This window comes from Cupressus sempervirens, chromosome 4 (assembly GCF_028749045.1).
Source record: "Cupressus sempervirens isolate cs-2001-9-10 chromosome 4, ASM2874904v1, whole genome shotgun sequence".
Classification (NCBI taxonomy): Eukaryota; Viridiplantae; Streptophyta; class Pinopsida; order Cupressales; family Cupressaceae; genus Cupressus; species Cupressus sempervirens.
In genome coordinates, this window is record NC_143121.1 from 224,936,636 (window position 1) to 224,963,270 (window position 26,635).

At 32.7% G+C, this 26,635-nt stretch overlaps 1 pseudogene; it reads left to right on the forward strand.

Annotated features, from left to right (window-relative positions):
* LOC149560815 (putative UPF0481 protein At3g02645) overlaps nucleotides 1–26,635 on the forward strand; it is a 43,062-nt pseudogene that overhangs the window by 329 nt on the left and 16,098 nt on the right.

A 26,635-nucleotide genomic window follows, 5' to 3' on the forward strand; every position in this document is an offset into this window, starting at 1 on the left:
ATTGCCTTTGCACTATTTTGGGCTTCCATTTTGATGCTGATCTTGGAGCATTAAATTTCGTTGTTTTGATGCCATATTGTTGTTTTTGTATTTTAAATGTGTTTGTTGTCTTCATTTAACAACATCCTTATTTATAATCTCTTTCTAATTGAAGTGATGTTTAGATATAGTTTCTTACACTTACATGTCAGAAGGATCTATTAATGTTTATTTTTGGGGATTCTCTCTTGATTCGATCCTGGTTCTTAGATATGTTGTGCTGTATGTTGTTTTTTGTGGATACTCTCCTTGTGATTTGGTACTCCACACTTTTCCAATAGTACTATTTTGGCACAGGCAGTAAGGATGCTGGAAACTATTGTGGAATATGGGTTTACACTTTCCAATTGTATTTTCTTAAAAGATTCTAAAGCCTTCCAAATAAATCCATTGCGTCTATCCTACAATCATGGTATTCCATCAACCCATCTTTCTTTGAGGCATTCAGTCGAATAGTATCTGTGCCTTGTCTATGCTCCAACATTTTGAATGCAATTCTACAGGAGCATTTTCAACTATAATATATGGCACAAATCCCCCTTTAATTATGCTTTGGTATCCATACCCTGTTTTCTAATCTCCCCATTTTGGTATAGGGAGAATTCTGAAAAAGGTTATGAGGTCAATCTTTACACCATCCAATTGCATTTTCTTGAAAGTTTTGAAAGCGTTTCCAAAAAAATCCATATTGTGCATATCCTACAATCAGGCCATTCCATGAGTCTAAACTTCTTTTAGGAATTTTGCCTACCTATGTGTGAATAGGCTGTACAGTCTTCATTCCAGTCATTTTTAGGTACCTCTTCCAACAAATATACAGTACAGTCTTCATTCCAGCCATTTTTAGGTACCTCTTCCAACAAATATACATCATGTTCATGAAAAAAATCTGAGGTCTCATTGGTTTTTTATATCATGGAATACATTTTTCTTGTCTAAATGGCTCCAAGAAATAATTTGACAATTAAATACCCCTAAAACTCCAGTATATTTGTTTATGTTCCAAATTTTTAATAGACTTCAAGAAACAATATTTATCACCCAGATTAGCAGAGTTAACTTAGCCAGACAGAAAGTCAATAATGGAGACAATTAGGTGGTGGCACCAGCACAAAAGTACCCACACCAGTCCTTTCATTGCAGGCCTCACATGCAGCTTTACTAAACCCAACAATAATAACTGCTCTCTCATTCACATAAACATCTCTCAACAACCTTCGCTCAATGTAAGAGCGGTGACATTTGCAGTTCCAATTGAAATAGATAAGATGTATAAACAATACTCAAATGCCTATGAATTTCTCTTGGAGATTTCTGTATCACTCTATTCTTTTTCCTGCGGTAAACAAATTCATGCCTCTAATTTAAGAACTGGAAATGAAGAAGACATTTTAAAAGCAAAATTGGTTTTTATGTATGCCATATGTGGAAGTATAGTATATTCACATTTAGTTTTTGATAGAAATCATAACCCAAATATTTACTCTTTTTCTACCATTATGGTAGAGTATTTTAGGCAAGGATACATAGGGAAAGCCTCACATTCTTTTGCCAAATGGGCAAGTACTGTTTAAGGCAAAACGAATCTAATTTTTACGGCTACCCTAGTCTTGTGCTAGAATGGAGGGACTGGGTTTGAATTCCTCTCCCTCGTAGCTATCCACAGAACATACTCGTGGACTCTTCAATGTATCACGGCCCATGCTATCTATTTTAGTCCGATTAAGAATATGGTCCTTCAGATTTTTCTGAATCTCGCTCATTTGACATTTATACATGGTCAGAATTGTTATGTCATTGTTTCCATAACATTGTTTTAGGAGATAATGGCAAAATTATACAATCAGTCATGCTTCCTTCACATTTACCTTGCTGCTGGTCTCACTTTTCTCTGACTCCATATGTTTACGATCCAAGAAAAAGACAGTGTTCTTATTGCCTTTAATATTCTTAAATTCTTTCCACTCTCGCGACCATCCAGATAACAACCACGTGGGATTCAATTTCAATGGCGTTAAATCAAAGAAGCTAAATAACATCACTGCGGTGAAAGTGAAAGCACAAATGCGTAGAAATCTATTCAATGTTGTAGCTAATCAAAAATATCTTCCTTAAAGACAGTCTATCTGAAGATTTCAGCATTCATGTAGAGGATTTCAGCGATCATGCAGAGATTCGTTGAGATCTTTCTAGCTTTGATGTGGTAGATTTTATATGAGATTGCACAACGATCTTCCTGTATTGTTTGATGAGTAGTTTTCAACCAAGCCTAAAACATTCAATGGTATGGTTTGAACGGACAGGTTTTGGTAAAATGCTTACCTATAATAGCCTATCAACTAATTAAAAGGCACACTTTGGATTGTGTAATATTACTATTCATATTAACAGGCAACCTAAACCATAAGTAGTACCAAATTCATAATCCACACTTGTGTAGATCAGTTGCATCATTAGGGAATTATTTTTCACCAGAAGACTTCTAATCTTTGAGGATTTCTGAACAGGATGCATAGCACTTTTCATGCAATTTATTTTATTGTAATCATCAGGTCTCTGAAGGACTTGAAGTCATAAGAATCAAACTACTCATCAGGATAGAGGCTTTCTGTAGGACTGTCAGAAGAGATATACAAGTTTTCATTCATGTTGTTCAATGTGTATTTAACAAGAACAACATGAAATAAAAATCTCCTTCAACCTTAAACAATGCATTGCCTAGGATGCAAATATGACTTTTCACAAATACGATACAAAATATTCATACTTGGATTATATTGGGGCGTCTCAAGAAATTCAAACCACCATGTGGGTGTAGCCAAACTGAAATTATTGGTGTTCACCTATTAATCTGATCTCTTTGCCCATTTCTCTTCATTCAGTACCACATGTCAATTACTTTTAGTGGAGTCCCTTAAAAATAGATTACAACACAAATTACTTTTCAGTTGAGGCTTGCTCAAGTTTTTTGTATGTAGCCTATTAAGCTACTTAAAGTGTGGAGGTATCAAGTCATAGAAATTGATGAACTTAACTACTGGCAGGACTGATCTAATTTTTTTGTACAAGAGACTAGGAAAGGTGATTGAAGCAGGAGCCACCACTATTGGCATTGGGGATACTGAGGGGTATTTATTTCCTTCTAAATGCTAAGAATTGATTGTAGGCATCAAAGTGGACACTCCAGGCATTAAGAATGCCATTATTTCAATTCATTGCCACATTGACCTTGGTCTTGCAACTGCCAAAACCTTGGCTATAATATTCCTTTTCTATCCTTCTCACTGCATTAATTATCTATAAATTTGTGGTATTGAGTTTTAATTTTATGAGTTCTCATGATGTGAATTATAGGGCGCACTTGTAGGACCAAGACGGTTAAAGATGACTATTAATGGAATTGGAGAAAGAGCTAGAAATGCTTCACTCTAAGAGGTGATAAAAATCTTCATGAGAACAGTTAGATAGTACATTTGCAATTTCAACTTCTTTGGGTTGCTTAAATTCTATCCACTCACAAACATATTCACAATTTTCTCATTTAAACCTTTTTTCTTAGTAAAGCTTGGTTTTTTCTATTAAGTTGACTTATATGCCATATGAGCCAAGCCACATAAGACTAACACATATTTGTATTATTTAAACTTGAGTTCTATTCATAGGCACTCACATTCATGCAACTCAACCTTGTTGCATGTATTGGCTGTCTAATAGTGCCAAGAGCAATTTGAATGTGCATCTCATTCAAGCATTATCTTTTGTCATTATAAACATGCCTTTAACACATACTAGTCTAATTTTTGATTTGTAGAGGTGACAAACACTTTTGTATATAGCTAGTAAAACTCCCCTTCAACATTTCTATTGATTTGAATCTAGTTGACTCTTGCAAGAGTAGTCCATTCTACCCATTGTATAAATCTCATAGAAGATAGGTTATTAGTTATTGCCATTTGAGAATTGTTCAGTTATTTAGTTTTTCTTTTTTCTATTTATTTATGTGGGTAAAGGTTGATTGTTGTTTAGGTAAGCTCTATTTCATGTGGGCCTATTGATAGGCAATGTTTGGATTCAAATTCAAGGTCTATTCATGGGTTCCATGCCCATTTAGCATAGAATTTTTGCATGTATGTGTAGTTATGGGTCCTTGAATTATAGTGAGGGTAATTTGAACTTGGTCTCTTATAAGATGTCATATCTTACTATAGCAAGCTAGCCCTTGAATTAAATGTTAAGCTTGTTACTATATTGAGAGGTGAGAAGCATGGGGCTACAACTTGGGGATGGGGTTAATCAGTGTATGCTAATTTTAACTTCAAAAGTTAGAGTAATATTAATACCATTACTACATCTCACATCAAAATCAAACAACTATGCAAATGATAAGCACAACTCCACATCCACACAAGAGAATGTTATCTATGTGGAAACCCAAAAGGGAAAAAACATTGTGAGAAAAGTTGCTTGGACCTACTGCCCCAAAACCAACACCACAAAATTATAAATAGTTTACAATTAATTTATAGGCACCAAAACACAAGAATACAACTAAAGAAAGAGCCATCAATCCCCAATCAAATTTGTAAGCACTAACCTACATGAGACAACAATCCCTTAATCAAAGAATTGAGCACCAACTAAGAAAATGGGACACCAACCTCAAATACAATTAAGATATAGGAGATACAAAAGATAGATCATGCCACCCTTCCAAACTCAAAACTTTATCATCTCATGTCTAGTCTGGTTCACTTTAAAACACTCTCATAGTATCGCTTTTGCTTCTACAGTAGCACTCACGTAGAGGATGGGAGCCACAAAGATGAAGACCATTGGTCTATGGTGCATGTTAATCAATGATGAAGCAAACAATGAAGAAGTGTCCTCTCCATAGGCCTTACAACCAAAATGTTGACCTTGTGGAGATTAGAAACCTTATATTAATTGGTGGCTTTGACCCCAAAAAAATTGGCTGCATTTGCATCACTCACTTAATTGATGGTGCCCTATGCATAAATGTCCATTTGTTCTATGTTGTATCAAGCAATTGTTTCTTATTTAAGCCAGTTAATTTGCAATCGTTTAAATTTCTACAAAGATAAAGTTGGAGCAAGAGAATTTTTCTTCTCAAAGGTGTCCTCTGATTGTAAAGCATCCATTCCATTATCTATTGAACTAGATATGTCTTATTTGTTGAACATATAATGGAATGGGTGCTTTACAATCAAAGGACACCTTTGAGAAGAAAAATTTTCCTGCTCCAACTTTATCTTTGTGGAGATTTAAAAGGTTGCAAATTAAATGGCTTGGATAAGAAACAATTTCTTGATATAGCATTAAAAAAAATTGACCAAATATTGGTGGAAATTTTGACCAATTCTTGGTAGTTTTATACCAAGAATTGGTCAAAATTTTTAACAATTAGTAAAAAAAATTCAACCAAACATTAGTGGAAATTTCAACCAATTTTTGATAGTTTTCTACCAAGAATTGGTCGAAATTTCCACCAATTCTAAAAAAAAATCGACCAAACATTGGTGGAAATTTTGACCAATTCTTGATAGTTTTCTACCAAGAATTAGTTGAAATTTCCACCAATTCTAAAAAGATTTCGACCAAACAATGGTCAAAATTTCAATCAACAATGACAAATTAGAGCTAGCAATTTTTTAAAAATTTTTTTAACAAATGTATTGGTCAAAATTTTGATTAGAAAAATTACCATGAACTACTTGGTCAAAATTTTGACCAAAATTTATCAAAATTTGAGTCCAAATTTATTGGTGATACCCTAGACTCCTTGTCTTCCTTAGGTTCTCGTAGATGACAACCTTTACTTCTAACCAATTATCTCTATAAATAGAGAACATAGATCTTTATCTTCTTAACCACAATCATCCATTTTAGGGTTACGTAGGATTAGGTAGGATAAAATGAATCTACCACTTTTCCATTTGGTTCCTCTAAAAATTTCTTCTACAATCTTACTAGCATTCACCTCAAAATGGTTTACCTTGAATTCTATGCCACCATCTCATCATATTTATCTTCCACATGCTTCACACAATTCAAGAAAACAAAATAGTTGGCTCAAATTCATCAAATCTTTGATTTAATCCTATTTGTTGTCACTCAGTAATTATATTGTTTTGTCACTTAGCTAACACTAGTTCAGTTAGCAAATACTAAATTTTATTGAAGCTCAACATCAACTAAACTTTACTTAGCATATACTAACAATCACTTGGCTTGCACTATTTTTCATCTTTTCTCGACACCTCTTATTTTTCACTCGAATTCTATTGATTTCTACTTGGCTTGGATTGATTGTTGGACAAGGCTTGGCAAACACTTTTCTTACTTTATCTTCTTCTAGTGTTAACTTGAGTAATCTTTTATTTCAGACTTTAAGTAGATAAACAATTTACAATATAGTATAAATGTATTACTTGGTCTTAGTGATTCTTTTACATAGCAAATAACTCAACCTTTCTCTAGGTACTATTGTTATCTCTTCTTTTCAAATCATCTTCATCAATCAACTAAATGATAGCATTCAAACCAAAAAATAATCGTCTCACCAGTAGGTAGCAGACTTGAAATCATTGACAAAATAATGATTGTTCCATTACAGGTTCTTTTCTTTAGAACAATCTCATATCAACAATCTCTCTCTTTGGAAATGATGGCAAACCAATACCAACAATAATACCAAAAAGAAAATAAATCTTTTAAATTTCTCCCGCTATCAATGTAGTTTATGGCCTTCCTTTGTGTAGGGTAATGTAAGCTTTGTCAAGTTCCTTTACTACTTCTTCTCCCTCTTTCTTATATCCCCCCTTTAGAATATCACTCCCTCTTTATGATATTCTAGTATATCCATCTTTGTCTACTCTGTTATTTTTTATTATTTCTCCCACTTACTAGGTATATGATTTTTTTTAGTCATTCCTCCCTTAATACTTATTGTCATGTACTCTATCTCCCTCTAGTAGTAATCATTTTTCAATCAATATTTACTGTCATGTACTCTATCTCCCTCTAGTAGTCATTTCTCCCTCTTTGATAACAATACCAAATACTTTTCATCTCTAGATGTAGATATAATCAATTCAAGTTCTCCCTTAGTCACCTTTCACATGACTATAAATCTTCTAATTCAGCTCCTTCATTGCTTTGGGCAACTCCTAAAGTAATAACCAATACATCAAGTTGTAAGATACAACATTAAACTCAGTTGATGAAGGGCACTACTTATGCTTCTTAAGTAGCTTGGGTAGGGATATCACCCCTAGTTTACCTCTTATCTACTCATGAGCATCCTTAGGAAAATCTTTTTTGAAGATATCAACTATCTGTTCTTTTTTATTCACATATTCCATCCTCGCTTCTTTGTCTTGAACTAACTCTCTCAAGTAATGATACTTGATTTCAATGTGCTTATTCTTTGTGTGTATCACAAGGTTCTTTGATATGTTTATAGTACTTGTATTATGACAATAAAGTACCAAAGGTTTATTGATTTCCCCCTTCATACCTTTCACTAGTAAATTTGGACCCAATTTTCAACCAAATTTCACTAAGGTCCATCACTATTTTTCTTATCAAAATCTTGACCAAATTGTAGGTTGGTCAAAATTTTGATGAATAAATTGCAGGTTGATTGAAATTTTGATGAATGTATTCATCAAAATTTTGACAAACCTACAATTTGGTCAAAATTTCAACGAGAATAATAGCGATCAACCTTGGTCAAAAATTGGGTCCAAATGTACTAGTGTTTGAGTAGTTGTTTGACCCATACCAAATTTGTACAATTTACTATAGCAACCACATATTCAACTTTATTAATAGATTGAGATGTGCAATTTTATTCCTTGTTGGTCCAAGTGACCAGCCTCTTTCCTAAGAAAAATGCTCCACCACTTGTGCTCTTTTTGTTATTAATGTTTCTAGCCCAATCAACATTTTTATAGGCTCTCAACTCAAATTTTTCATTTTTCTTATAGTATAGACCATATTCTTTTATTCCTTTTAGATATCTTGTAATTCTCTTAACAATCATCAAATTTTTCTCCTTAGGATTTTTAGAGAATCTCGTAACAATCCCAAAAGATAATGCAATGTCAGTTTTTCTATGGACTACATATTGCAATTTTCAAATCATAGCAATCATCCAACATAATTCATTCCCACTTTCATGATGAGTGGAACATATGAAAAGTGGGGAAACCTTTTTTGGGGTGCGAGCGAAGTGGTGGCTTACATTGAAGCCACCACATGGCTTGATCGAAGCCATGCAGAGAGGGCAAAACCTACACAGCTTTGAGCAAAGCCCTAAAGGGTTTGTTCGAAGAACACATAAACACTAAAAATAACAACTTTTTAGCTGATTTACCATCGACTTACCACTTTTCAATGTCATTTTAATAGTGATTGTTTTGGACTAGTGGTTGCAGCAAAGTTCATGATGTATGCAATTAGAATATCATTTAGAATTAGCATATTCAACCTCCTTCATGCATTCAATGTACCGGGTATGTTCATCTTTGTATTTTTAATGAATATTTTGTTATTTTTATGAACTATTAGTAATTCTTAAAAACAAAATACTCATTTTTATGAATTCATTTGACTTTTTTATGGGTATTTTGTTGTTTTTTGTATATAGTAATTAACTTTATGTTTATATGTTTAATTTTAGTTTTTATGTTGTATTTTAGTTTGAATGTTAGAAATTATTGTTAAAATTGTAGTTAATGGAAGAAATATTATATGTTTAGTTTATTCAAAATGCTAGGTAGATAAATAATAAAAATTTAAAAAATGATTAGATTTATAAAACCATAATGTGATTCTAGATGTAGAAAACCAAAAATAGGATTTGCCATGTGTAGAAAACCAAAAATAGGATTTTCCATGTGTAGAAAACCAAAAATATGATTTGATGTAGAAAACTAAAATAATGATCTAAGATGTAGCAAACCAATAATAGGATTAGATGTAGAAAACAAAAAAATGATTTAAAACTTAGAGATGAATAAAAATTAATAAAAAATTTACCTTCAATATCTATAGAAACTCTCTTCACTTTCTCTCTCCTCAAACTTTCTCTCTCCTCAAACTTTCTATCTCTTCTCACTTTCTCTCAACTTAGACTTTCTCTCTCTTCTCACTTCTCTCTCCTTACTTTCTCTCTCATCACTTCCTCTCTCCTCACACTCTCTTTCTTCTCACACTTTCTCTCTCATCACACTTTCTCTCTCCTCACACTCTCTTCCTCTTCTTACTATCTCTCTTATCACTTATGTCTCCTTACTTTATCTCTCTTCACTTTCTTTCTCTTCTCACTTTCTTTCTCATCAATTTTTCTCTCCTCACACTTTCTCTCTATCCTCGCACTCTCTCTCTCTCCTCACACTTTCTCTCTCCTACACTCTATCCCTCTTCTTACTTTTTGAGCTCATCACTTTCTCTTTCCTCACACATTCTCTCCACTCACACTTTCTATATTCTTACTTTCTAAGCTTGTCATTTTCTCTCTCCTCTCACTTCTCTCTCCTTCCTCACTCTTCACTTTCTCTCTCTTCTCACTTTATCTCCTCACACTCTCTCTCATCAAAATTTCTCTCTCCTCACACTCTCTCCCTCTTCTTACTTTCTCTCTCCTCTCACTTCTCTCTCCTTACTTTATCTCTTTACTTTCTCTCTCTTCTCACTTCTCTCTCATCAATTTCTCTCTCCTCACACACTCTCTCTCCTCACACACTCTCTCTCATCACACTTTCTCTCTCCTCACACTCTCTCCCTCTTCTTACTTTCTCTCTCTCATCACTTTCTCTCTCCTCTCACTTCTCTCTCCTTACTCTCTCTTCACACTAGCAAATTTGAACTCATTTTTTGATGAATTTTGGTCAAATTTTCAACCCAGGTTGGTTGAAATTTTGACCAAGCAGTTCATGGGAATTTTTCTCGTCAAAATTTTGACCAATACATTCGTCAAAATTTTTTAATTTTTGGTAGCTCTAATTTTTCATTGATTGTCAAAATTTCCACCAATTCTAAATTTATTTATTTTTAATAATTGGTGAAAATTTTGACCAATTCTTGGTAGATAACTATCAAGAATTGGTCAAAATTTCCACCAATGCTTAGTTGATTTTTTTTAAATAATTGGTCAAAATTTTGACCAATTCTTGGTAGAAAACTATCAAGAATTGGTTGAAATTTTCATCAATGTTAGGTCAATTTTTTTAATATGCTATATCAAGCAATTGTTTCTTGTCCAAGCCATTTAATTTGCAACCTTTTAAATCTCTACAAAGATAAAGTTGGAGCAAGAAAAATTTTCTTCTCAAAGGTGTCCTCTAATTGTAAAGCATCCATTCTATTATCTATTCAATGAATAAGACATATCTAGTTCAATAGATAATGGAATGGACACTCTACAATCAAAGGACACCTTTGAGTAGAAAAATTCTCTTGCTCCAACTTTATCTTTGTAGAGATTTAAAAGGTTGCAAATTAAATGGCTTGGATAAGAAATAATTGCTTGATACAACATGGAACAAATGGATATGCATAGGGCACCATCAATTATGTGAGTGATGTAGATGTAGCCAAATTTTTTGGGGTCAAAGCCACCAATTATATAAGGTTTCTAATCTCCACGAGGTCAACATTGTGATTGTAAGGGCTATGGAGAGGGAACTTCTTCATTGTCCACTACATCACTAAATAACTTGCACCACAAATTGATTCACAAACATATCCAAATATTTGTCTTATAAAATCAAATATTGCATTTGCAACTCATTCAATCTATAAAGAGATGAATTAGAAACATATCAAACTTCTTGCCATCCTAAATTTGATTTTGTTATTCTAAGAGCATTATTGATATTACTAAAATTGATATAACATATATAATTCTTTATATAAAGTTATCTCCATTATCTGAAGTAGTCTAGATATAAGGTTTATATAGTTGATATTTGTTCGATTTAGATAACATCCACCAATGGTAAATAGTTAGCCTCTCATATGGGAGTCTTGGGTTTGAGTCTCCTCAAACTTAACACATAATAATAATTAATTTCAACAAATAATAAAATAATGAATAAACTAGACTTCAGCCCATTACCTATGAAAAAACATTGGTCATATTATGACAAGTGCTAAAGTTCTTCAATTGTTTTACCTACCTACCTATCCACCTAAAGTATAAAATAATTATAAGGATGCATAGTTATGGCTACAACAAGTTGGAAATAAAGAAAGTATATTTAGATTTGATGATGTTGAAATTCTTCTTACTAAGGACATGAAGGGGAAGAATCATGAAACTTCATTGGGAGACATTTTCATAAAAAAAAAATGGAGTAGATCACAATGAGGTAATCATTACCAGGGGGGAATGTTCAGATGACTGTTGGACTTCACATTCAACAATAACCACATTATCTATCATCTTGCATCCATTTATAAAGTGTCACAATGTCAATATAGAGTGTCACAATGTATAGATAGATTGCCACAATGTCTATGACCTTACTTGTTTTTGAGAGTTTATTTTTAGCACTATGGATTGCAGAAGCTTCCCATGCCATTCACACTATAAAACTTACAAAATATAATGTTCAATCATAACTAAAAGTATTAAGTACTCACATTTTCAATTCAGAGGCCTTAGCCACTAGAAAGATCTAGTCATGTTCTCGCCACACAATCAAGATGTCCTACAAAACACCCAATCATCAGTCCTTGAATACAACTTTGGATAAAAGGCATTCAAGTAGGAGGAGAAAAAGGCCATGAAAATTAAAACATCATGCATAAGAAACAAGCAAGTAGATAATGCCTTCTCAAGAATAGAAAGAGGTGGGGCAAGTTGAGTGCCAATAACAAGGCCTTTCAGTAGCTCTTCTTTCTCTACTCTATTTTTCACATACAAATTTTCTAGCACAGTCCAAAACATGGAAAATTTAGTGTTATGGCTTTGAATCAACTTTTTTTAGTCTTTTTAATGTAAAATAGTAGTAAACTGAGAATACAAGCTTGCTTGAATTTATATAGAATTCAGAAATTATGTTTCTCTTGACTCTTCTTACCCAACAAAAGTGTTGAATGAGTTATATTAGATATGTTAGAAGACTTTAAGGGCTTCACTGAATCAATAGGTGGCTTGGGAAGCTCATATAGTGTAGTTTTGTGGGGTGGAGATAGATTAGGATGTGAGACATTAGGAGAGAATTTTGATGGACCACCATGATGAGATATTGAGGAACGACGGATAGGGATAGATTTGAATGAAGACTCTATACACTTAGATGTCAATGGGCAACTACCAAGTATACTTGACCAATTAGACCACAACTTGCTTTCCAATGGACCTAAAATAACATGTCATTTGATTCTCTTAGAATTGGAAGCATTTGCAATATCAAACCTTACCATAGGTATCCTTTCAACTGAAGCTGGCATAGGCAATGTGTTTTCTCAAATGCCTATATTGGGTTCTTCCTTGTGTTTCAATTGTCAATAGCATTGGATACACACACACACAAACAGATCATGCAAACAATAGTCTATAGAAGAACCACCCAAAGTAAACAATCATGAAAGGGAGGGTAAAAATCTTCAATTTAAAAAAAAATTAAACTTCTTTTTTTAATTCATATAAAATAGTGACCACCATATCATACAACATTAAAAAATTTCTACACAATCAAATATGACAATTGTTGTCTCTACCCTTGCTCATTATATTCATTGACAAGAAGATAACAGAAACAATATAAGCATTGCATTCAAATGAGATACTACTCCTATATATATATATATATATATATATATATATATATATATATATCAACATTTGCAATTCAGAGCTTAAGAGTACAACTTATACTTTGAATAAAATAGGCAATCTCAACAAGTTAACATCGCTACTCAAGAGCCAAAAATAAAGAAAAACAACATGAACTTATCACAAGTACATTTGTAATTAGTGATTTAAGTGGGCATACTAAACTTAGCATTTGATGAACACAACACTTGATGGAAAAGAAATGCTTATATAAAGATCCATTGGGATAAGACACATATTCTTCTAGGTCTTCCTGAATTGGACAGCAACATAAAGCTCCCATACTCCTTTGATATTTTATGAGCTTTGAAATTAAAAGCTACAAAATACTAGTTCATCATGTCCTCTTCACACCATACAAAGTCTTTATATTGAAACTTTATTATTGTTTCCTGCACGTGATGCAAAATCTAAACAAAATTGAAACTCCAAAAGATTCTATTTAAGCATTCAGTTTGGGCAATTCTTTCTCAAAGTAATGGGTTTATCAATTTTCACATAGATCCAATACTATCCATAGTTTGAGTGTAGATAAAATTTTAACTAGCACAACTCTTAAACACCCAATAAGTTATAACACCAAATGATAGTAACCCTTCCAAATTCTAATGACAATCAAAACCAAACACTCCCAACTATTTTTTTCACAATACCTCAAAAAATGATGAGCCACCAACACAGGGAGATAAAATTATAAGAAAGAAAATTTTGAATGCAACAATAACAAAAAAATTCTAATCTAGAGCATTATCACTACATGTTGTTCAAGAGAAAACATGTATAGCTTAGATTCTCACAAATTCTTCCAGCTCAATTCAAGTTATACCATCAGATTACATTGATTAGTTTAAAATTACTCTAAATAAATATTATGTGTACAAGTAGAGTTGCAAGTCTAATGCAATGAATCAAAAGGAAAATAATATATGCTTCCATTATATTATGCACAAGATGGTCTAGATCATGAAAACCTTAGACAAGAAAGTTGCTACTTCTAAGAAGTGATGTTTTGCATGAGGCTTATACTGTAGGATGATTCTTGTATACTGGCATCTCTTTTCATTAGCTTACTATCCTCTTTTATGCTACGATGCTAACAGGCAATTTTGTTAGTTGAATTATAATCTGTTAAAGATGTACTCCTTAGAATTCTGATTTGATGAGCTCATAGATAGAAGTTTTGTATAAGTGTTTTGAATTTATGCTATGTGGGAGCTATGCTTGGTTAACATTTGTATTCCAGTTGCTCTTATAAGCTATATTTCTACACTTGCTCCAATATTAAATAATAATAAAAAGAAATACCAATGGTAGACTTTTAGATCTAGACTCATCTAGTTGTCTTAGAAGCCATCAATCAGATTTTAGCACAAAAACTAAGATATGTTTTGCCTTCTCCTTTTTAGAATAGAAATTGCCACATGTATCAATGGGTTTTACTGAGCCCTATATGTAATCCAATGAAATGGATCTTCATAGGCATAATCACCAAGTGCCAAATTGTTTAATATTATAGATTGGTATCAAGAGTGATAGAAAGTGAAGAAATAGTCTTTAAAATTCAATCATAAGTCAATTGACCAAACAAATTGAACTTAGTTTTATATTTTAATATAAAAAAGAACATTGTGATAAATAGACACAAATATTTTTATAATAAAACATAAAGGAAAACAATTATCAATAACTTCTCTCCTCATGGTGCCTTTGCATAGATGGGGATTGAAGACATATTTTTTTGTATCAGTGAAATAGACCTTAACAAAATTTGGAGGGCATCCCATACAATTGAACTTCTGTTGAAGATTTTGTATAGCTATATAGTTCAATGTTAGTGGGTGTTTGGAATGATTGGCTAAATATAAAGAAATTATCACTAAAATAGGTCAACTACCAAATTTAAGATGTTTAATAGATCCATATAGTGTTGATAGTGAGCTCAGAATGTGTGCATTAGCTAGGTTTTATCAAGGAGAAGATAAAAGTGGATAATAACAAGAAGAGCTCTGGGGACTAGAAGGAGATGGGTCCTATTTTTTCCCTTGTATTTTAGTAGAATTTTTTCTACAATTAAAATTGTGAATATTCCTATGCCAACTCCTACTAGGCCAATGGACATCAAAGGAATTGCCATGTCCATGACAATACATAGATTTTGATGAGTGCAGACACATATATATCAAGTATTGAGATCAATGTTAGAATAAAATTAAAGAAAACTATGAACACAAAATCAAAGGCACCATAATGTGTAGGGAAAGACATGTTTCTCTTCAGAATCAAGCAATCGCTACTGCTTTCTAGGGTTTTAAATGTAGAATTCTAGCCTACATATTATATGCTCTCAAATCATATATAACTTGTTATAAATTCTTTCTAAAAACAAAATAAGACTAAAGGTTAACTACTCTTTTGAAATGTAGAGAAATCTCAAAACATAGACATTTGCACTATTACATTCAACCGAATATATAAGACATGTTATTGGAATGGTTAAACCTTTCATAAAAATTGATAATCTGTGCACACATTTCCAAGTCTAATTCAAAATAGGACACCAATTGTGACTGCAGGTGTACTCAATTTGCTACTAATTATGTCAAAATGTAAGTTGAATAGTTCTCTCCTACCATTAATTGGAACTAGCATTGAAAAAATAATTGTGAAGAGGTGTTACAACACTTCAACTCTTTGCAATTTTTTTCATTATCAAAATTTCAGATCATTCTACACATCTCAATGAACAATGGAAACTATAGGGTTTTGGTGTCTAAGGTGTGGAGGTTTGAACTACCTATTTCAAAAATTTCAATAAAAATATAGAAGATTGAAATGCCAAACTCTAATCTATGACCTACTTAGTCTTTTTAGGAACAACCCAGTCAGGTCAATGATCTATCATTGAGGGTAATCTTTATCCCTTTTCCCACAAAATGAAAAGTGCATGAACTATCATCCAATTATCAAAAATTCGATAGAGGATATTGATGATGTGAATTTCAAGGATAGGGTCAAGTTTTCCATATACTTATTTATTGAAAGTTTGGTTGGATCTGCTGAAAGAGTGATTCTAGAGTCTTAATTTTAAGCTCAAACATTTGCAAAATTGTTCATACATCATGCAATACTAGTGATGATTCATTTGTTGTACATCTTTCTTCATTTTTGGGGTTGCATCCCATGTTTGGTGTTAAGCTACCTAACCCATATACATTCTTCCTGAGCCTGTTTTAATCTTAACATCCATCAGAGTTGGAATTCTTCATACTTGACTACAATAGATAAACAAAATCCATAGAACCTGAAGTGCAAGAATCTTCCTATTGGGTATGCAATTTTCACCTCACTAAGGCATGGTATGCATGTGAAAATTTAACAACTTATGCAAATTTTGGGCAATACCTTGCAAACTATGTAAGATAACACTCTATTCATTTTTCAATTCGCAAACTTGGCAACTTCTGCCACAAGCTTTTTAAATTGCACACTAGTATGTTGGGCTCCATGTGGGTTATAAGACAAAGATACATCATCAATGGAGTCTCTATCTAGTGTACATTTGATGCTTCATATTAATTTTTAATAGTGCAATCTTGAATAACAAGTTTGTCATTGTACTCATATTGATCATATCTTGTTTATGATAAATGGAGTAGCTCTATTTTCTGTTATCTCTTTTAAACATGTGACATCTGCTAAATTTGTTTGTACATTTCCATTGCATTTATTCCATGATTCACAAGTTAAATAATTCCATTACTTAGCCAGACTAAGGATTGTCTAAAGTGTGAAACTTAAGGGATTGTTAAGGAACAATACATGCAATAATCTATACTAAAAGTAATGAAAGATCAGAAGCTCATGAAGATACTTTGGTTTTCATGGGGAGCAATTTGGGGAAAATTGGGTGATGGAAAGAGGAAAATGTATTTAATTGCCTAAAATATAGGTGTAAATGGAGTATAAATGGAGTCAGGTCTCCAAGCATAGAGAAACTTCCTCTAGTCTGCCTCTAGACTACATGGTAGCACCCAATCTTATTTAGCTCTCTTCATAATAACATCTAAAAATTTCCTTTAAAGTGGTTCCATCCAATAATAAATAGCTCCCATTTAAGTATTTGATGAGTTGGGAATTTATAAACAATCTCAAGATTTTATTAGCTGTCTGGAATTTTTAACTTTTCTTAACATGATTTCATTTACTGATGTGAATATGCATTGAATCTAAAATTGTCTTAAGCTTTCTACCAACTGTTATAAATTGTGATTCTGATGTTTTGGGAATAAAATTCAGTACATATGAAGAAGGTTGGTCGTGTCTTCATGAAGGGTTTATTTGTTTGTTTTGCACATGTGGAAAGAGACCTGCTTCAACTTCCCAACTCTAGTTGACTTTTTTTGTTTATCCAATTATTAAGAATCCAAAGAATATTGTAATTATTTTTTCCTTATAAAACGGGAATCCCAAGTGAAAAGGAATCCCCTACAAATTCATTTATTATCATTTACAATTTGTTTCAAATTTAAAATATAAAATGTGCTTATATTAATATTTAATAATTTTTATTTTATTGATAAATTCAAGAGGAGACCTAAATAAGACCTAATAAAATTTTCATTTATATATATATATATATATATATATATATATATATATATATATATATATATATATATATATATATATATATATATATATATATATATATATGCTACTAGAAAATAGTGATTACAATAATATATTGTAATAGACAGGGTTAAAACATAGAGTGCTAGTAACATTTACTCTTCTTATATATTATTTCTTAATTTTATAAATAAATTTTATGCAAAGTACATACCATTGATCATTGTAGTTGTAGTATGAGGTTGAATTTAATCTCTCGTCCTCCAAATCTTTAGCAACCCAGTGAGAAGGCATCTTTGTGTTATTGATTTTTCTTGCCCAACTTGAAATCCTATAAAAGAATGCAATCTAATACATAAATTGATATTATTCAATTTTCTACCCCAAATTTGAAGACAAATAAAGAATATTTAAACTATTCTTAAGCTTCTATTTAATAAGAGGCCCCATTAATCCATATTTAAATAATCAAATACTTCTCCCAATTAAGCACAAAATACTCAAGCATACATAAATTTTCCTTAATGACTTTTATACTAAGCAAGGCATTGAGATGTACACTCTCAAGCCTCAAATATTTAAAACATTTGAAGGTCACTTATTTCAAAAACTTCTATTCTATAATTTATCATTAGGTCTATAAATAGGCATTCCAAAATAATAGTGGTTGGTTCGTATAGAAATGAATCGAGGAAAAAGTGAGATACAACATAACATAAAAAGTAAGTAGAACATTTAGAATCGGAAAAATATCAATGAGAAATGTGACTGTCTTGTTGGAAAAAGGTAGCACCTCCCTATTAAATTCTACCAAATTATCCATTGGTGATTAGGATAAAATTATTCGACTATTGGAAAGCAACAACAAATATTACATGTGCATGTATTTAGATGATACTACTCAGATCAATTTATATAAACCAAAATTTTAAGTTTAATGAACATAATCCAAATTCATATTTAGAGTTCTAAGATGCAAGAATCTAGATATAGGGCTTATAGCATTTATAGCTAGGTTACAATTGCCACAACTACATTTTATTTAATTATAGATATTTTTCTTTTTGTCATGAAATATTCTTGTAAGTGGATTTGATAATTGAAATGAAAGCCCAAAAATCTAAAGATGCATTATATTGATGATGGAGTTACTGAATTCTAGACATTACGTAGACTAGAAATTATAACCAAACCTTTATAAGAACTTTTGTGACATTAATACAATTTTCATGAGCCATAGTTTTAAAAATTTGACATTTTCACTTTAAATACCATCTCTTGCATGATCAAGACAATTTTCAAATGAGATTTCAATCATAAGATGTCCAATTAGATATGTGATTATATCTGTATGTATACCTATGTTATTGTTTCACAGGTGACATGATCAAATGTGAAATGTATTTTAGAAGGACCAAGAAAAGTAATACTTTGGGCACTTAAGTCAAACACTAATTGTACCATTGAGAATCTACTTCTACACTATTTAGAGGCCATATTTGAAGTAAAACCTGTAGAAAGAAATAAAACTAGAATTACAAATAGCTAGAAATGTAAGTTGAAAACAAAGTTTCACTTTTCAGCCCAAACACTCTACCTAATGGGAAGAAGAAAAAATAGATTCATCACCTGCAAATTGTGATCCATCCAAAATGAAGGATCTTCTTTGGGTTCAAAATTTTTCTTTTCAATAATATTTACCACTGTAGGTGTTGTCGATGCCACAACAAGAGTTTTACATGTATGACTTGTTCTTGTAGCTAAGTTTTGAAAAGTAGGAAATCTAAAACTATTGGTGACCATGTCAATAGAAGCTCCATTGTTGAGTGTTCTTGAGACACTTTTTGTAGGTGTACTACTAGTAGAACCATAGTTTAAATGATTCAATGATGTCTTGCCTATAGTTTTTTTAGGGTGAGGAGTTGCATTATTAGAACCTCCATTGCCAACAGCAAACCCTCTACTAGATTGAATTGCATTCCCATTTCATGGTTTGCCTCAATTCTAAATGCATTGTTTAAAGACTGAGGAGTAAAATTTGAGTCTCCAGATATTTTACTATGATTTTCGTATGGAAGTGGAGACTGCCTTCCATTAGTGATATTGGTTTCATGTCTCTGTGCCTAGCCAAACCTATTTTTTTTATTCACATTCGTAGTTGAGGATGGTATAGATCTATTCATTTGTGGTGACATAAAAGGAGGTAACTCTAAATCATTAGCCTTTCCACAATCCTTCCCTTTGGTTTTCATGGGATTTCCATCAAATCTTTGAGAACTAGAGAAATTCTCTGTACAAAGACCTAAAAGTTTTTGTTTCTATTTAGAAATTGGGCAAAGAGGTGCCCTCATAGAACCAACCATTTTTGTTGAAGGAACCTCTTCACCTAATTTGATTAAAGAGAAAAGAAATTGATCTCCTTTAGATAAGGATGCTTCACAATCAAAAGATGGTATACCATCTTCATTGCCTCAAAAGAATTTCCAAGATATCATATAAGATCTTCCCTATGATCTATGAAGGAACATTGTAACTCTTCATGAGATGTTGAATATAAGTTATGATGAACATATGGGATGGCTTATGTGGTGGATGCACTATGAGAGTACATGAGTCTAAGGATGACTCATGTTGCCAGTCATGTATACAAATGAACATTATGCATTGGAAGGACATATTAGATCATGAAATTTATTTTTAGGTATGAATGGTAGGATACCATCTTTCAGTCTTGAAGCATCTTCATCAAACATCGGGGATCCATGTGCTTTCTCTCTTTATTGGAATCAAGTGTGCAAAAGTTGTGTTTCTTTGTTTCAATATACCACTCAATTATGAAGTGTACCCAATTGATGCAACACAACCTTTGCATCTAATTCAGTTGAAGAGAAAGGACATTGATCCCCTTGGATAAGGATGCTTCACAACTAAAATATGGTTTTTGTACCCATAGTTCATTGTATTTAAGGTGAAAATCACATTTATTCTCCAACCTGAAGGTTTTGCAATGAATAATAATCGCTTATTTCTTTGTTAAAATTAGTGCAACCAAACCAAGATGCTTTTGATTTACTATCTTAACATATTCAAGATAATGGATCTTAGAATCACTAGTGCATAGAATAGATACAACAAAATTAACTATCAAAAAATATACATATTACTTATTTCAGCATATTTAAAGAATTGTTTACATAATCTCTTTATAGTATATCTGACTTATTTCTGAAGATTCATTTGCATAGCATAAAAGAGCATTGAGTTCTCACCATTATTGTTTTTGTGGGATTAGATTTCATTAATAATGAGGAAGATATCTATGTTTTGTGTAAGATTTTTGAAACCCTCGCTAGTTAACTAGTCAAAAATTCTAATATTATGGAATTTGATAGTAAACTTAGTAATCTTTCATTTGGTTTTGAATTTGCATTGAGAAATGGTTCCATGTGAGAATGTCATGATGCCCTAGTGGCTTAAAATAGTAATATCCATGTATTCTAGTTGTAACAAGTCTTATTAATCAAAAGAATATTATATAAGGGTTTGTGAAAAATGAAAATAGGTTAATAAGGAAGAGGAAAATTTAATTGGTGCTCTATACTCTTTGTGGATGTTCCAATGAAGATAAACAATATAATTTGCATCAAAACTTCAGCTTAGTTGTCTAAATATTGACAATAGTTTTGGACCATTATTCTTTTGTGAAGTTTGATTCACCGATTCATTAAGGATTATGAATTGGAAGGACTAAGGTTTCCTTATATTGAAGATTCCAAAAGTTGAGATTAAATGAAATCTCATAAAAAAACTTCAAATGTTAATAGTGAATATATATTGCTTGTTATAAGTAATAGAAAATATTATGTTATTGTACTACACTATTGATTTCTCAAGGATATTGTAAGAATTTGATAGTGCATGATGTCCAAAGATGTCTAATTCAACATTGGAGGTATTATATAATGAAGATTATAATGTCATTATGATAATGAGTTCACTGATTGGTTTCTGACAACAATGTAAGAACCTTGTTTGTTAGAATGGGTATTTGGACAAGGTATGTTAATAATGAAACTTGGAAATTGAGTAAAGATTTTATGTGTGTAGGTTATAAGGACATTGGACAAGGATCTTAGATTGATAAATATGTTTGAAACCTTGAATGGAAAGAATGGGATTTTATTGATAAGGTAAGATTTATTGATGATTAAGTTGATGACCCTTTGAACTAATGCTCTTGAGAAACATTGTAGCATAGTGAATGATGATCTTGTGAATATGGTGATTGAATAAGGGCAATAAACCTTGAAGGTTATCGATCAAGTAAGGATAGGATTGGGGGACCTATCATAAGTGTCTTGAACTGAATGATTTCATGATGTCACCTCTAGAATAATAATTTTATATGATGGAATTTTGTATTGAAGAACAAGATCCTAGTATGATGTTGGTTGTTAGAGATACCAAAATGCAATCAAAAAGGAATATTATAGGATTAGTAATCAAGTACTAGCTATAATGAGCACTAAATATCTTATATCTTAAACATGGCATTTGTATTTGGTTAAAGTCAAGATACTATTGTTTGTTATATGTAGCAATTGAGAGAGTTAAAAGGTATTGTATTCATCAAAGAGGAAAATTTCATGACAAAAATCCATGAAAGCATCAATTTGATCAACAAGTAAGTGCAAAAATAATGTACTCAAAATTTCAAATCAGATCAAGATCATTAATATATAACATAGAACAAGAGAGAAGAACATAATCAAATGAACAAGGGCATTTTATTCTAGTAAGGCAATATGTAATCAACATTTAGAGACAATGTAATCATATTAGGGTAATCAGCCTGAAGGAACCTTTAAACTTGGAATTTTTTCTTTGCCAAGGAGAATGACATATGCAACAAGTATATGGAGTGATGCCATTAAGAGTAAAGTTCTACAAATCATGGCTTGTCTTGAAACCTGATGTATGTAGATTGAGATATTAATAAAGTCATATTGTTGCATATCTATGAATCTCTTCACTATCATTATAGTTTTTAATGGTTAGATTTGTGTTGTTAATGTTAGACTTTTAAAGTTCCATGCACTATACAAGCTAAATCATCAACTTAAGTGTATTCTGGAATCCATGGTATTTCATTTGGTTAAACAGTTGTAGAGATTTCCTATTTTATTGAAACTAATAACACTTGGATTTGGGAATCTTGAGGCCATTCAAGATATAATATTTCCATAGGTTGAGGCCCCAATAATAGAGAAAGTGTAGGAGGGGCATAAGGAATTTTTGTATGGAGGGTTGTAGATGACCATGTGTTGTTGTCAAGATTATGAAACCCTCAAAACTAACAAAAAATGCATGATTTAGAGCACAAGAATACAGATTTGATTGAGTTGCACAATTGTTTAACCCCAAAAAAAGGAATTGAGGCCTAACATAGTTGACTCTGATTCAATTCAGAAAATAAAAAATTTTAAATGATTTGAAATGAGGAAACTTAGAGAATATACATTGGCTTAGCTGAGACTGTTAAAATTCAAGACAAAAAAATTTGAGTATGAAAATGCATGAAAACTAAAAAATAATTTACAACATCTAATGTTTGGTCATGTCCTAAATTTGATAACCTACAAAACTACAAAGATCTATGGCAAGCAATAGATTTGATGGGTATGCCTGATTGACATAGATTTCAAAGTTTGTATGCCTTAAAGTGCAAGAAGAACCTTGTAATCAAATACCCACATGGGAAGAGATTTTCTACATCAGGTATAGAAGAAGTGAAGAAGAAGGTATTGACAAAATAATTAATGAGGATTTGGCAAAAGCCCTTTGTCTTGTATGAAGCATATTTTTGCGTGTCTGCACTAGCCCAATATTTGGGTGAAGTGATCAAATCCAATATTAAGGCTAACTTAAGCATATATGATTAGATGCATATGATTAAAGGGTTGGTTTGATGTTCAGCTCCTATAAGAGGGTATTTCTTCTCAGGCCATGGGCTGCTTTCATGAAATAGGTAACACTTCAAAACCTCAAGTGGGTCTAACACGCCTTCATCTAAACAATGAATTCTTGAACTTGCAAACTAGTCCCAGCTTAGCCCAGGTAGTGGGATATCCTATCCCCATCTTTGTTCATGAGCTCCATACCCCTTTCACCTATCCCTCCTCCTCAATCTGGATTAGCCACTACAAAAATTTAGTGTTCAAATGTTTTACCTCTAAAAGCTCCAACAAAAATTTTCTCTTTTTTGTTATGAACCTGAGTTGGTCAAAATTTTGACCAACTCAGGCATAAAACCATAGTTTGGTCAAAATTTTGACCAACACGAGGATAAATTTTTTTAAAAATATGAAATCATAGGCCAATATGGCCTTTGGGAGAAAAACAAGGGGAAATGTACTAGTGTCACTTTCTCTATCTTCACTTTCTCTCTCCTCTCACTTCTCTCTCATTACTTTCTCCCTCACCATTTTTCTCTCCTCACACTCTATCCTCACTATTTCTCTCTCATGTCACACTTTCTCTCTTCTCACACTCTCCCCCTCTTCTTACTTTCTCTCTCCTCACACTTTCTTGAACTCTCCTCACACTTTTTCTCTCAAACTCTCTCTCACTTTCTCTCTCCTCATGCACTTTATCTCTACTTTCAAATCTCCCTCTTACTTTGAGCTCTCCTTAAAATTTCTCTCTCATCACTTAAATCTATCTATCTCCCTCTCATCACTTTCTCTCTTCTCACACTTTCTCTCTCATCAATTTCTCTCTCCTCAGACACTCTCTCTCATCACTCTTTCTCTATCATCACTTTCTCTCTCTCATCACTTCTCTCTCCTTTCTCTCTCATCACTTTCTTTCTCTCACACTTCTCTCTCCTCACAATTTATCTTTCCTTTCAAATTTCTCTCTCTCCTCACTCTTTCTCTCTCATCACTTAAATCTCTCTATCTCTCTCTCATCACTTCTCTCTCCTCACTTTCTTTCTCATCACTTCCTCTCTCCTCACTCTTTCTTTCTCATCACTTTCTCTCTCTCATCATTTCTCTCACCTTACTTTCTCTCTTATCACTTTCTCTCTCTCACACTTCTCTCTCCCCACACTTTATCTTTCCTTTCAAATCTCTCTCTCCTCACACTTTTCTCTCATCACTTCTCTCCTTAAACTTTCTTTCTTATCAATTTATCTCTCCTTACTCTTTCTCTCTCATCATTTCTCTCTCCCCACTTTCTCTCTCTCTCCTCACACTTTCTCTCTCCTTTCAAATCTCTCAATCTCTCCTCACACTTCTCTCCTAAAATTTTCTCTCTCCTCACTCTTTCTCTTTCAATATTTTTCTCCTCACTTTCTCTCTCCTCGTACTCTCCCTCAGACACACTATCTCTCTCTCCTTTCAAATCTCTCTCTCCTCACACTTCTCTCTCATCACTTCTCTCCTTAAACTTTCACTTTCTATTTCCTCACACACTCTCTCCCCTTTCTCTTTCACTCTCATCACTTCCTTTGTCTCATCATTTCTCTATTCTCACTTTCTCTCTCGCATTACTCTTTCTCTCTCATCACTTTCTCTCTCTCATCAATGTTTCTCTCCTCACACTTCCTCTCTCATCACACTTTCTCTTTCCTCACACTCTTTCCCTATTCTCTCTCTCTCTCTCTCTCTCTCTCTCTCTCACACACACACACACACACACACACACAGATGCTGATCACTTTTGTAATATTAAGTTAACATTAAGTTCCCCTTATGTTCTTGTAATATTAAGTTAACATTTAATTTGCATGTCATACCCATAAATGGGATCTCACGATCAGCCTCAAGATCAAGGACATGGATAGGATGAAGCATAGGGACTAGGACAAGGATAGGGATAGGCACAAGCACATGGATAGGGATAGGTTCACATTCTTGATATGTTGACTATATTCTAGTTTTTGTCTAAAGAGACTTCTAGACTAAGATCAACTATTGAGCAATCTCAAGATCATCTATATAAAGGTATATGTTAGCAAATTTTTAATATCCTTGAGGAGCTTAATAATAGACTTAGATCATAGTCTAAATTTATACCATAGTCCATAGAGAGGATTTTTGATGAGCTTAGAGCAGAGATCTCGGATGGTATATCCTTAGACAAAGTTTAGAGCCTAGTTTCGAAGGAGATTATCAAATGAGAGGTCTTCCCATTTTATGAGCAGAAGAGAATAGTCATGGAATATTAGGTTAATAGATATGTTGTTTCATAGATTTCTTGTACATGATATACACTCAATTCCTAGTAGCACATGATCATTATCCTAATAATGACCAAATTTCATTATATTTTTCCTAGCAGTTGTACACGGAGTTCCATTTGGGGCACCACATCAACTATTTAGATATTCCAAGATAATATAGTCAAGGACGCAGTAGAGTTTGTGCCCATGATGCATACAATGGGGTGACTCATGTTGTTTGTCAGCATCATGCATTGATGGGATCTAGGACCCCAACAATGACTCTAGTGATGGCTACCACTACGGATAGAGTTGTCATGGCTTCTTAGAGGGAAGCAGTTGATTAGATAGGACACATTGCATCTACTACTAGGAGCATTACATCTAACACATTGGGCAGATCATCTTGTAAGGCATCATCAAGTACTACACTTCCCATTGATGAGATATATCGAGTTACATGTATTCCTACCCCACTAGATATATATGGCCTTAGTAGAGAGCACAAATATATGGAGATGGCCTTGTATATTCAATATGATCTTTTACATGCATATTCATACATAGCAGATATATAGGGGATGCCTTTACATAGTGTCATAGAGACAATTTCACAGAGGCCTATATTTCAAGCATCCCATGATATATCATTAGATCATGTACACTAGAGTACACAACACTCTGCATAGGACTTTGGTGTTGAGCACTCTACACAACACTTTGGCACTCAGTAGTCAGCTTAGCACTCAAATTGACAGTTTGTTGTAGCTCCACCTAAGGGGACCTTAGGAGTTAGTTGAGGCATATCTATTTCTACTCATGGAGTTGATGTGTTTGATCAGTAGTTATGAGATTTGAGTCAGATTCATGTT